The sequence below is a fragment of the Pogona vitticeps genome, chromosome 2 (assembly GCF_051106095.1).
Source record: "Pogona vitticeps strain Pit_001003342236 chromosome 2, PviZW2.1, whole genome shotgun sequence".
Taxonomy (NCBI): domain Eukaryota; kingdom Metazoa; phylum Chordata; class Lepidosauria; order Squamata; family Agamidae; genus Pogona; species Pogona vitticeps.
The window spans coordinates 265776419-265788471 of NC_135784.1; the positions used below are offsets into that span (position 1 = coordinate 265776419).

Genomic DNA, 12053 nt, shown 5'->3' on the forward strand with positions numbered 1-12053 from the left:
GGACCATGTATAGAGTACCCCCTATGCCCATATATGTAATTAAAGATGCTGGATATTTCAGACAAAAGTCTTTAAAGCAAAGCTGCATAGAAAATGAAAGTTTAGAATCAACCACAAACATTTGTGCCCTGGAAAGCAGTGTCTCTGAAGCATCTACTTTGGCCTTTAAATTCAGTTTAAATGGTACATTCAGTTAAAATAGGGCAGTAGAGCTCCCATCTAAATATACCCTTCAAATATTCCTCCTGTACCTTGAATACATCCAGAACTGGTGCTGAGTCACAGATGCTTTAAGGATAGCACTGAAGAAAGAGTGTGGCCTATTTTTCACAGATGATGAGGTGGCAAATTTGGGTTGTTGGGCTATGCTAGTTCATCATCTACAATGGAGGTTCACATGGTTGAATTTCAATTGCACACAGGAAACAGCCACATGAGGGAGAGGACTGCCTGGAATACATCATGCTTGACATCTAGTTTTCAGTGTGCAAGATAAATTGTTATGTGGTTTAATTTTTTCCAGTACATGGGAGCTGTACTGAGAAAGACCACAGCCAAAGGTAGAAATGTGATCTCCTCTCCTCTCAAAGGAAGCCTGTTCTTTATTAGGTCTCTGTCTGTAAGCCTGTTTACATTTCTCAAAAAACCCACAATATGTAGCATTTTAATTTTAGCCAATTCAAGTCACATGGTTTTTCAGTTGTTTCCTGCATTCCTAATGAGTAATTGAAATGCTCTCTTTTAAAACTGGCTGTAACATTCACATGAGCTTAAGTGGGTTAAAAAAACAGGATGCTAATATGTGGCCCTCTGGTGGCTGTTCACTTTAACTCACTTCCTAAAAGATTAATCCAACTCAGAGGAAAATAAATGCAAGCTGTGGAATTCATTGTGTGAACATCCAATTCAGCATACTTTTAACACAGGTCAAATCCCAGGTTTTTAGCTGTGTGACCAGATGCCTGTTTGAAGGGCAATCACATGATACTCCTCTTTTTGAAGGTGCCCTCTTGCTAGAGGAAGAGAAAGACTGATTTCTGTGTGTGAGACAACCTTAAAGCCAAAGTGCCCAACTCCATCCACTGCCAGCTGCTATCAGGGTTCACTGACTCCTTACATTTGTGTCTCCTCTGCTTATAAAACATCAATAAACCAGAAAGCCAAGACAGGGATAGGGAACTGAGAAAAGAACCAGTGTGTGCATGCTCTTGGACCACTCATAGATTTTGGAGCACGGCAAATAAGTTAGTGCCTTGTGCCTATTTCCACAATCAGCTGTCCAGAAGTAATTCCATCCTCTGGCTAGCTTTTGCCTGCCACACTCCATTACATGGTCACAATGGCCTACCCCTAATTTTAGGCTTTGGTCCTAAAATCTCAAAGAAATGCTACTGACTTCAAAAGCCCAGTGATGATAGAACTGGAGAGTTAAGAATTAAGCCGGAGCTGTAAATATCTTATCTTCATTAGGCATCCTTCAGTCTCAAAAGACTATGGTAACGTGCTCTGTATGGAGGACTTGGAACAGCATCTAGTGTGGCTGAGGAGGCCAATTCGAGAGTGACAATCCCTTCCACACTGAAGACAAATACAATCTGTCCCCTGTCCAGCTCCCTGATTTTGCTGCTTTCGTAACTGCCTCTTTGCCTCGGCCTGCTGAACAAGGGTCTCTTCAAATTGGGAGAGGCCATGATGCACTGCCTGCCTCCAGGCTGAACACTCAGATGTCAGGGTTTCCCATCTGTTGAGATCCATTCCTAAGGCCTTCATCCCGCTTGCAGATGTCCTTGTATCGCAGCTGTGGTCTCCCTCTGGGGTGATTTCCCTGCACTAATTCTCCATATAGGAGATCTTTTGGAATCTGACCATCAGCCATTCTCACAACATGCCCAAGCAAACGTAGACGTCGCTGTTTCAGTAATGTATATATGCTAACAATTCCAGCTCGTTCTAGGACTACTCTGTTTGGAACTTTGTCCTGCCAACTTTGTCCTACCTTACATACTATCATTTAGCACTGCACCCATATTTACTGTAGTATATGGCATCGTTCTCTCTTTTAAGATCAGTCATGCAAAACAGCACACATACTAATATGGAGCATGAAATTTGCAATGACATAGGTCAGTGGTAACCCTTTGAATTTTGCTAGTTCATTACTAGTGTTTGAATAAGCTTCAGATAACCACAGGCTCTCACCAGAATGAGCCCACATTTCCCTGTGTGAGGCTGAACAGTGAATGGCACACACACCCCCGACCCACACTCCTGACCTCAGATTGTGCTATATAGTCCCCAGAGCAAGTCAAACTAGTCTGGAACATTGAGGCAGAATATCTTAGAAGCAGTATGCTCTATCCCTGGTAATAATGATGTAAACAACTGGCACCCCCAAATCTGCTGCTTAAGGCAGCTACCACCCTCTGTCCAACAGCATGGCAGGTCTTTTCCACTACATCTCTCTTTTCTGATTTGATTGCCAATTTGTTGGTTGGTTGTTTTTAAAAAAATATTAAAGCACTCACTATCTCAAAAACACACAAACTGGTCAAAAAGATACTCCTTCTCTCCCTATAACTTTGCCTTGCAGGGGCAAGGTGTCTATCTGATTGTTGCAGCTGGGTGTGATACATCATAACTAGTGAGCAGCGGCTAATCCTGTCCCTCAACTGGCCTGAGAGGGGCTGTCCAGATAACAGAAAGTTTCTAAAAACACACACATGCAGGGAGTTGGACTTGCAAGCCAAAACATTTCTCCGAGCTTTTTAAAAAACTACTTTTCCCCACCCATATTAATTCCTCCTGCTGTCACTTTCTGGAATACAATAAAATTTTTTAGAGTATCTACAGTCATTTTTGGAAGTAAGTCTTATTATATTCAACAGAGGTCCTCCTTATAGGAAAGTATACATAGAACTGCACATTAAAAAGACACATACCCATTCATATATCCATTAAATATATGTTGTCCTCACAGGAATCTCCCTCACTCCCAGGAACAAACAAAGCGGAAAGGGTGGGCTTGCCATGCATGGGGCTACCATGAGACACAGCAATCACCTCAGGCAAAAAATGCTGAGGAACAGCAGTGGTAGCTCCTGACTCCCTCTCTCCTACTCTAATCCTCCGCTGAAGAGCAGTCAAGAATATGCCACACAGTTTGTCCTTATCTTGGTCAACCACAAATCCAGTCAGCTTCTCCACATATAATGGAGAGAAGGCCTCACACAGCAAATTATCCTTTCCATCTAGCATCAGAGCATCTTTTGTTCCACTGGCCTTACGTGGGACACAAATAGATGGCCACAGGTCACATCAGGATGGCAAAAGTAGTCCTGAGAATGGTGGTTATAAAGCCTAATTCAAATGTTTGTGGTAATGTTGCTTTGTTTTAATTTCAATTTAAGATTGCCCGATATCATGAGTTCTTGTTACTGTTACGCTACTTGGGAGGTTCGAAGCAATCCCTTGCAGATCTTGCAAGTAACTAATTATAAATAGCTTGTCATTTGTAACTAATTCCTTTTTTAAATAAGAAGAGTATAACTAAGCTACATTCCAATGGCAACTTAACAAAGGGATAACTCTATTCCTTTTCTGTTGCAATTTTAGTTACTTTTATAATTGACAGGAGTGTGGCCTAAATGTTGCAGAAGGAACATCATGAGATTCAAATGATGTTAGCTTACTCTGGAGTTTTGTGAAGAGCTGCAGTGACCAGACATAAGGAGACATAAAGAGAATATGTTTGTATAGCAGTCTTGTAGTATTCAGATGTTTATACCTTTAAATATAACTTTAAAAGTGTTTTAGTTACTGCCAAGAAGTGGGAAAGTAGACCATTATTTTTAAAAATAATATTTATAGAAATGAGTTAACTTGTTTTGGGAGGCCTTGGAGCTGTAAGTTGAGCTAATTACTTTGACAAAGTAGCTATTTAAGCTGTGATCCCAGGGCCCTCAGAACCAAACTGGAATGACTTTGAGAGCAATTGCATTAGTTTAAAAAACGATGGGGGGGAATTGATTTGGCTTTACAGTGTTTTAAATCAGTGTTTTGAAAGGCGAGTACACTACGCACGTGGAAGTGCTGACTGTTTTGTCAGGGAATGGGGGGGGGTTTAACAGAAGTGAGGTATTTTACTCTTCCACAAGAGGGTTATTTGATTTAACACAGATGTCAGATTGATGTAATTGAAATCCATTTGCCATAGGTGAATGACACTGTCAGTATAAATTTCTCCCCAAGAGGGACAGGCTTGGGGAAATCAATCCAGAGCCGATGGCCAAGGAACCTGGATTTGGAGCGCACGGCAGGAAAGAAGGGACGGAGGGCACTAGCTTCACGACTCAAGCCGCAACATCCGATCTGAGAAAGTGGCCGGCTCCCCTGCAGGGGTGTTCAGCTTCTGCCACTGCCACTGCACGGGATGGGGAGATGATCTGGTAGGGCAGGGGAGGCTTTGAGGCCAATGCTTCCCTCTTTGCCTTTGGCACAGCCAGCCTTGCACATGATGCAGGGATCTAAGCTGACTCTGATCTGAAGAGGGTAATGGAAGGGGTATCCAGGCTAAGTTACTGTGCACACTTACATGGGAGTAGACCCATCAGAGTATACAGAGCTTCATCCCCTTTGCACCATTTAAAAACTTTCATTATATTTTTCAAGGAGGGGGAGATCTGCCATGTGGTGATCTGCCAATTCCCCTTTCTTCCCCATCGCTTTCTTCCTCCTTTTCTTCCTGACACCCAAAACATTCCCAAAAGATCCCCCTCTCCAGCCACATCTCCTCAAGCAGCGGATTGAAAGTACCCCCAAGGGAACACAAACAGTGACTCAAATATCACATGACTGCCATGTGACTTTAAATTGCTTTTAATAACACTGCACTTATTGCATGGTATTTCAATATTGTAATTTCTTGTGTGTCATCTCTTTTTATATTGTGCATCATGTGTTTCGGATTGTCCTGATACTGACCTTTGGAAGCTGCTTTAGAAGCCTTTTCAGAATACGGTAGAAAAGCTTTAAGCAAACTTATAAAGGATCCTTTTAAAAACTTTTCCGTTCAGAGAGTTTGTATTGCAGCTCCAAGATAGTGCAACTATGTTATTGTGCCAGCTCAGCAAAGCAACATTCTACAAGGCAATTCTGAAAATTGGAGAAGAAAAAAAAAAGTATAACTTTGAAACTGGACTTCAGATTAGCACCAAACTGGCACCGATACAGCAGACCATTTGCTCTGTGCCAAGTTTGGGGAAGTTTGGGTAAAGGATTTTCCCATTCTGTTTTTTTGAAAGTGAAATTGTTTTACTACCTGTTCAGAAATGGGTGACCCTAAACATCCTCAGATTTAAAATAGCTCATACAAATTGAAAAGACTAGTCTTGCTTATCCTGAAAGAAAATGGTTGGTCCCACCAGCTTTTTAAAAAAATTTGGAAAGAATCCAGGCTGCAGGATTCTTTCCTATGCTATGTAAAGCTTGGCATCGTTTTTCCTGCTGGCAACACAGGGACAATATTATGCCACAATACTGGGCCACTTTCTGGTGTTTTGAATCATGGATACAGAAGCACAATATCCCAAATTCATAAACCAGAAGTTTTTCAAAGAATTGAATTTGTCCTATGATACAGAAAATGTAGTGGTGTGTCTGAAATTATCTTGTCATTTTGCCATCTTTCTTGCCACTTCATTTGTGCTTTGCTTTCCTTCTTATGTTGTGTAAAACAAAAAACCTTCTGTCCCTCCAACTCAAATGCTTTTGTGACTTATACCCTCCATATAAAACTGTTGCACCACTTGACAGGAATTATCTGTGGATCACAGCATATACTGATTCGATGCATTTTGCTGGGATGTGAGGTGCTGAGTCATGGTGCTTTTGCCGAGTCATCATGTCATACACATTTTTATTTCAGATCTCCCAATGAGCTTCTTTCAGCTGTTACCAATTAAACAACAGGCATTCCTTTTCTGTGGCCTAATTCTTGGTTCTCAAACTGGATTTTAGTTTGGAAATAGAAGGATATAATGCATGTTTATTACATTGTGGGTTTTTGAAAAAAAATCTTTGTCAACGTTTTCTTCTCTTTAAAAGAAAAGTCAGCTTAAACTCACTTTTTATGTAAATGTATGAATTAAACATACTGAAGGACAGTCAAACAAAATGAACTGTATTACAGAATGCCCTACCTGTAGATAGCCCATAATTATGCATATATCCAATTGCTACCTTTCTGTTTTTCTCACTGACTAAGCTCTAGAGATGTCAAGCAGAGTACTGTGTCACATGTTTTAAGACTTAATAATATCCATGTATGTATATATCGTATATATTTCCCAGTGTGCATGCAGAGCATATACACATGCACTGAAATGCATTAAGATATTTACATGTAAAAGTATACTTTTTGCCAGTTATTTTTTACAATCAGTACAGATTTCTAGTTCTCACCAGTTTGAAATAAAATGAAAAGTCACAAATACATCATTTACTGTATCTAGAGTTGCACCATATACGTTATTTAGAAATATGAAAGCCCAAAAGGAAAAGGTGGCTGCTCTTCCTTTCCCCCAAAACAAATTTTCTCTTGAAAAACTGGAATTTAGATTATGATGTATTGCATACATACACATCATGTATAAAATGCTTAAGACAAAGAGTCCAAATATCATTACATACCTTTTGCTTACCTAAAATGATTCCTCAGCATACCTAGAGATTGGAAGACCTGGGGGAAGGGGGGAGGAAAAATTAGGGGAAAAATCAGTTTTTTTCCATTTTCCATCAAAGCCATTTGTTGTTTTTTCCCAGAGAAATTGAAAAAAAAAGAGTGTGGAATATGTTCTTTTACAATGATAGAAAATATGTCTATGACATGGTATTTAAACTATATATCACGAAAGACCTCCGAGAAATTATGTATTTAAGTTCTCTCAGCTGAAGACAAGCAAATCCTGGAATACAATTCAAGTACACTGTACTTCTCAATGCAATTCTCAAATAAGAGAAATATGCAGTTCTGCCTCTAGGAGATACTGGAAGGGAAAGGCTTCCATTTAGTTTGCCTGTGGACTCTATCTTATACCTCCTATTGTGCTTGATGGTTTGTGTACAGTAGATCAGGGGTCCCCAATCCCCGGTCTGCAGCCTGGTGCTGGTCCGTGGCCTGGGCCAGACCAGGCCGCGGAGACAGATCTCCCACCCCTGGTACACACTTCCCCCCCACAGCCTCTTTGTGCATGCGCACAGAAGAGCACAAGCTTGCCACCCCTTTTTGCACATGCACACACATGCGAGTGCCCCCAAACACCCCTCACGCCATTGTGCATGTGTGCAAGTGTATGTGTGTCCACACAAGCACCCTCCCACTCCTTTGTGCACCCACAAGTTATGCCTGCACCTGTGCGAGTGAGCACCCGCTCCTTCGTGCATGCGCGTGAATGCAGGGGGTGGCCCACCTTCCCCATATGGTCCGCAGTGTAAAAACAGTTGGGGACCACTACAGTAGATGATAGTTTCTGTGCTCTCAAGCTTTTATTGACAGGTAAGAGGTTACATTTGTCTAACAAACTAGTTTATCTTTATAACCTTTATCTAAATGATTCCTAGCCGCCTAGAGTGGTCCTGAGTTGACTAGATAGGCGGGATATAAATAAAATAAATAAAATAAAATAAAATAAATAAATTCCTATTAATGTTCTCCCCCATCACAGCATAATGTTTACCTATAGTCTAGACCAACATCTAGAGTTTGGAAACATTTCCACAGTACAATTTCTGCTTACAGCAAGGCTGCAATTTGCAAATACTGTGAGAAGAACTATTGTTTTCCAAATGTTACAAAGATGCCAAAACATATCTTTCCATGCCAGAGGTGCCCTAAAGACATTCAAAAATACTTTAAATATTTACACAATACCGTCATCATTTATAGATAAAATGACACCTGAAAATCAGGAGAAAATTGATCAAGCTCTTGCAAAAGCAGTTTATGCTTCTTGATCAGCGTTGTCAATAACTGAAAATGCATATTGGCAGGAAGCTTTAAAATTATTACGACCATCATACCGTTTGCCAAGCAGACATTCCTTGAGCAAGTCAGAATATGAGTGCGTGATGGAATCTGTACAAGGAAAAATCCATGAAGCACAATGTCTTGCAGTACTTACAGACAGATGGACAAATGTTCAGCAAGAAGGAATAATCAACTTTGCAATAACAAGACTTCAACCAGTCTTTTATAGAAGCATTGAAACTGGAGAGAACCAACATACTGCAGAGTATATCAGCAGTGAAATATGTGCAGTTTCAGAGAAATTTGAGAGTGGTAAAGTATTTTGCTGAGTGATAGTGCAAGTAATATGATCGCTGCATGGGAAGGCATAATGGACAAGTATCTAAATATTGCTGCAAAAGGATGTGCATCTCATGGACCAAACTTACTTCTTAGTGCCTTCATGACACTGGACACCCTTCAAAGGATCTATAGAAGACCTAAAGAAATTATCAAATATGTAATAGCTTTTCATGTTGTTGCCATAGTCTTCAAGAAGAAACAACAAGAAGAAAAATGCACAGAATAAAATGGTGATACTGAAGCTCTGTAGTAAAACACGTTGAGGGAGAGTGATGATCTCCTTTGAAAGTTTACTAAAAAACAAAGAAGCTCTTCAATTCCCAGAAATACAAGGTAAAACTGTGCTTGATTAGGATGGATTTTGGGTTCCCTACAGATTTTAACACCAATTTTTTCAGCAATCCATGCATCTGAATCAGATGCTGCACTTTTGTCAGAAATTCCTAACCACACGGCCATGACAAAAACATCTGAAGAAAGTAAAGTGAAAGATTTTATTACAAAACTGGAAGAATCACTGCACACAAAACAGATCACTGCACACAAAAGACTAGCCAACAACATCCATCAATCACAGTGACAGATCATCTCCCCCCTTATCACAACAAAACACCCATAATAAAAAATGCCCTGATCACAGGAAACACCCAATCTCCTGAAAAGTACAAAACCCCTTATCCCACAACTACAAAAACTCAACAATCCCACACACTACACCAGAACACAGACAGATTTCTAGCTCCTGTCCTCTGAAGATGCCGGCCACAGAGACTGGTGAAACGTTAGGAAGAAAAAACCTCCAGAACACACCCAAACAGCCCAAAAACCCCACAACTACCATCAGATCCTGGCTGTGAAAGCCTTTGACAACACAAACAGGAAGAACTTTGTTTTCATCCAATACATGCTGCAGCAAATCTACTGGATCCAAGATTCAAAGGCAGTGATATGAGTGATGAGAATACAGTTGCTGCATTCAGCTGTATTACAAAACAAGCTGCACATTTAGGACTTGATGTCTGAAAAGTACTTCCAAATGTTGCAGAATACAGAACATCTTCAGGGATTTGGGCCAGGAATGTAGCCTGGAATTCTGCAAAACATATTCCTTCTGCAACATGGTGGCAAGGTCTCTGCCCAACACAACCTCTGACACCTCTTGCATCTCGCTTTCTGCAGATTCCTACATCTTCTGCTGCACGTGAACGAATCTGGTCTCTGTTTGGTAATATTCATACCAAATCAAGAAACAAACTAACCTGTGAAAGGATAGAAAAGCTTGTTTCAAGTTTTTAGAAGTCCATGAGAAAAATGACAAATATGAAGAGGAAGAAGAAACAGAAAATGATAACAGTAGTTCAGAAAATGAGACAGATTAATTTGCTTGTATATGTTGTGTCTTTGTTTCCTTTTCTCAATTAATCTTTTAAAAGTACCACTCAAAAGTTAAACCTCACTATGGAGCTTCAAGATTGAAGTGGGCCTTCCACTCCCTAACGTCCATCTCCAACTGGCACAAATGAGGCCAGTGATTTACCTTTTTATTTGCCATTGGTGTGAAGGGGCAAATCTGATTTTTTTAAAAAAAACAAAACATTATGATGGTTTCTTGCTTTTTTATGCTTTTGAGGGAAATGGGGGTTGTTACTTGTTCTCATGTATAGTTTAAACAATCTTAACACCTACAGACCTTGTTATTCCATTTGTAACCAAAAATAAAGTTTTTAAAAGCAAGTTTAGTTTATTTACTGAATAAGCTGTACTTTTATTTCAAGCATAATACTTTTATATACACTGCATTTCATATTCCCAGTGTAACAAAATGACTTTCAATTTGTAAAACTACTCCATGCAGCATTTTTTCAATTTTTCCAAAAAATTCCATTTTTTTCTGGGGAAAAAACACACATTTTTCCCCAGGGCTTCAGAATCTCCAGAAATTTTACATCTCTTTGCATACCATTTTTTTTCAGAAATATGAATGCTTTCTCCATGTAACTTGATGTTGGGGAAGAGATTATGTTCGAAACATAAACATGTTCATTGTTTTACTCTAACGGTGGTCTGTACTTTTCAGCATCAACTATTTGCCTCCATCTCACAAATCAGCAATAATTAAGGGCTGCTACATTTTTTAGCAGCTGGCAGGAAAAATTAAAATATGTAAAAAATATAGAAAAATTATAATTATTCTTTCCATAAATGATACTTTTAAATTTAACACACTAAATATAACAAATTCATGATCAAATGAAGATTTAAATAACACATTTTACATCCTTAAAGTAACAAATCATTGTAGATTTGTAAAGGGCTCAAAAATATCAGAACTACATCTTTTCATATGTTCCGTATGTATATAAAAATGGAGGAGGGGTCTTACATAGTATATAATACAATAGATATTACAGAAACCTGGTGAAATCAGACTCATGACAGTAAGATAGTAATTGAAAGATATAAGTTATTCAAAAAGTACAGACCAAGCATAAAGGGTGGATGAATAACACTGTGTGTAAAAGATGTGTAAAACTGCATGGAGATTAATGAAGTGAAGCAGGAAACATTAGTGGAGAATATTTGGGCAAAAATAAGAAGAGAAGGAACAACAGTGGCATCACTGCAGGGATCAGCTACAGACCTCCCAGCTAAAATGATTATCTAAATGATGCTATCCTATGTTACATTACCAAACATCCAAAAAATTTATGCCAAGCAAGGACAAATATTAGCCACTAACGTATGATGGCTGGGAATTTTGGAAGATAAATAAAATAAAACAGTCCAACTTTTGAGCTCACAGAAACATGAAATCCAGCTGCATTAGAAAATATTCTGAGATTTGCATCATTTCGTTATACAGAGAATTGGCCTTAACATTTTTTAATCCCTTCTGTTTTTATTTTTCAGTTTCATATAAATAAGACTGACAGACTTGGAAAGGATTTTTGTTCAGCTGTTCCAGCCATAACATTCCTCTGTTTTGCCATCAGTTCCCACTACATTCCAGGCTTTGAATCAGAAACTGTTCCCTTTTGCTGCTCAGAGATATGCTATAAACCATGGCTGAAGAAATTCCAGTCATCGTAAATTATTGTCTTGGGCCGAATTTGTGCAATACCCTTTATATAAAACAGTATTCATGGGTCTTTAGGAATGGCATGCAAGAAAGTAGCACAAGCACCGTAGGATTTCTGAAGGGTCTTCTTTGAGCTGATGGCTGCTGCTCTCTTCCTCCCCCTTTATTTTTCCCATTTAGGTCCAATCTTTTTAAGGAGTCTGGGCAGCAGATCTTACAGCTAGAAAAGTTACTTTGGGTAAAACAACAACAACAACCCCCAGCCAGCATGATTACTGCACCTCATTACTGTATGCATTGTCATAGGATGACGTCTCCAAAAGGATGCCTGGATGTGCTGGATGGATGGCAACCCACATTTATCATCATACATGTTATGTATAGCATGTCCAGAATCAGGCTGTCAAAGGACTACCTGGGTTGGGCCATAGCAGCTGGAAATGCTGCAGCTTGTACAACTCTCAAAAGATGTGGCTCAGCTTTGGACGTTGGGGAATCAAATTAAGAATGCCAGCTTGATAACGAGCTTCCTTCTGTGTGAAGACAATTATTGCAAAATACACTAAAATTGGCTGTTGTGGGTTTTTCGGGCTCTTTGGCCGTGTTCTG

At 39.5% G+C, this 12053-nt stretch overlaps 1 long non-coding RNA gene across 4 annotated transcripts in view; it reads right to left on the bottom strand.

Annotated features, from left to right (window-relative positions):
• LOC140704928 (uncharacterized) overlaps nt 1–12053 on the bottom strand; it is a 170899-nt gene that overhangs the window by 54631 nt on the left and 104215 nt on the right. For 3 of the 4 annotated variants that reach the window (XR_012084419.2, XR_012084420.2, XR_013542184.1), the window contains exon 2: nt 6688–6736. This is a non-coding gene — a long non-coding RNA (uncharacterized LOC140704928). The remainder of the gene's footprint in view (nt 1–6687; nt 6737–12053) is intronic. The other variant, XR_013542185.1, reaches the window with a different exon arrangement.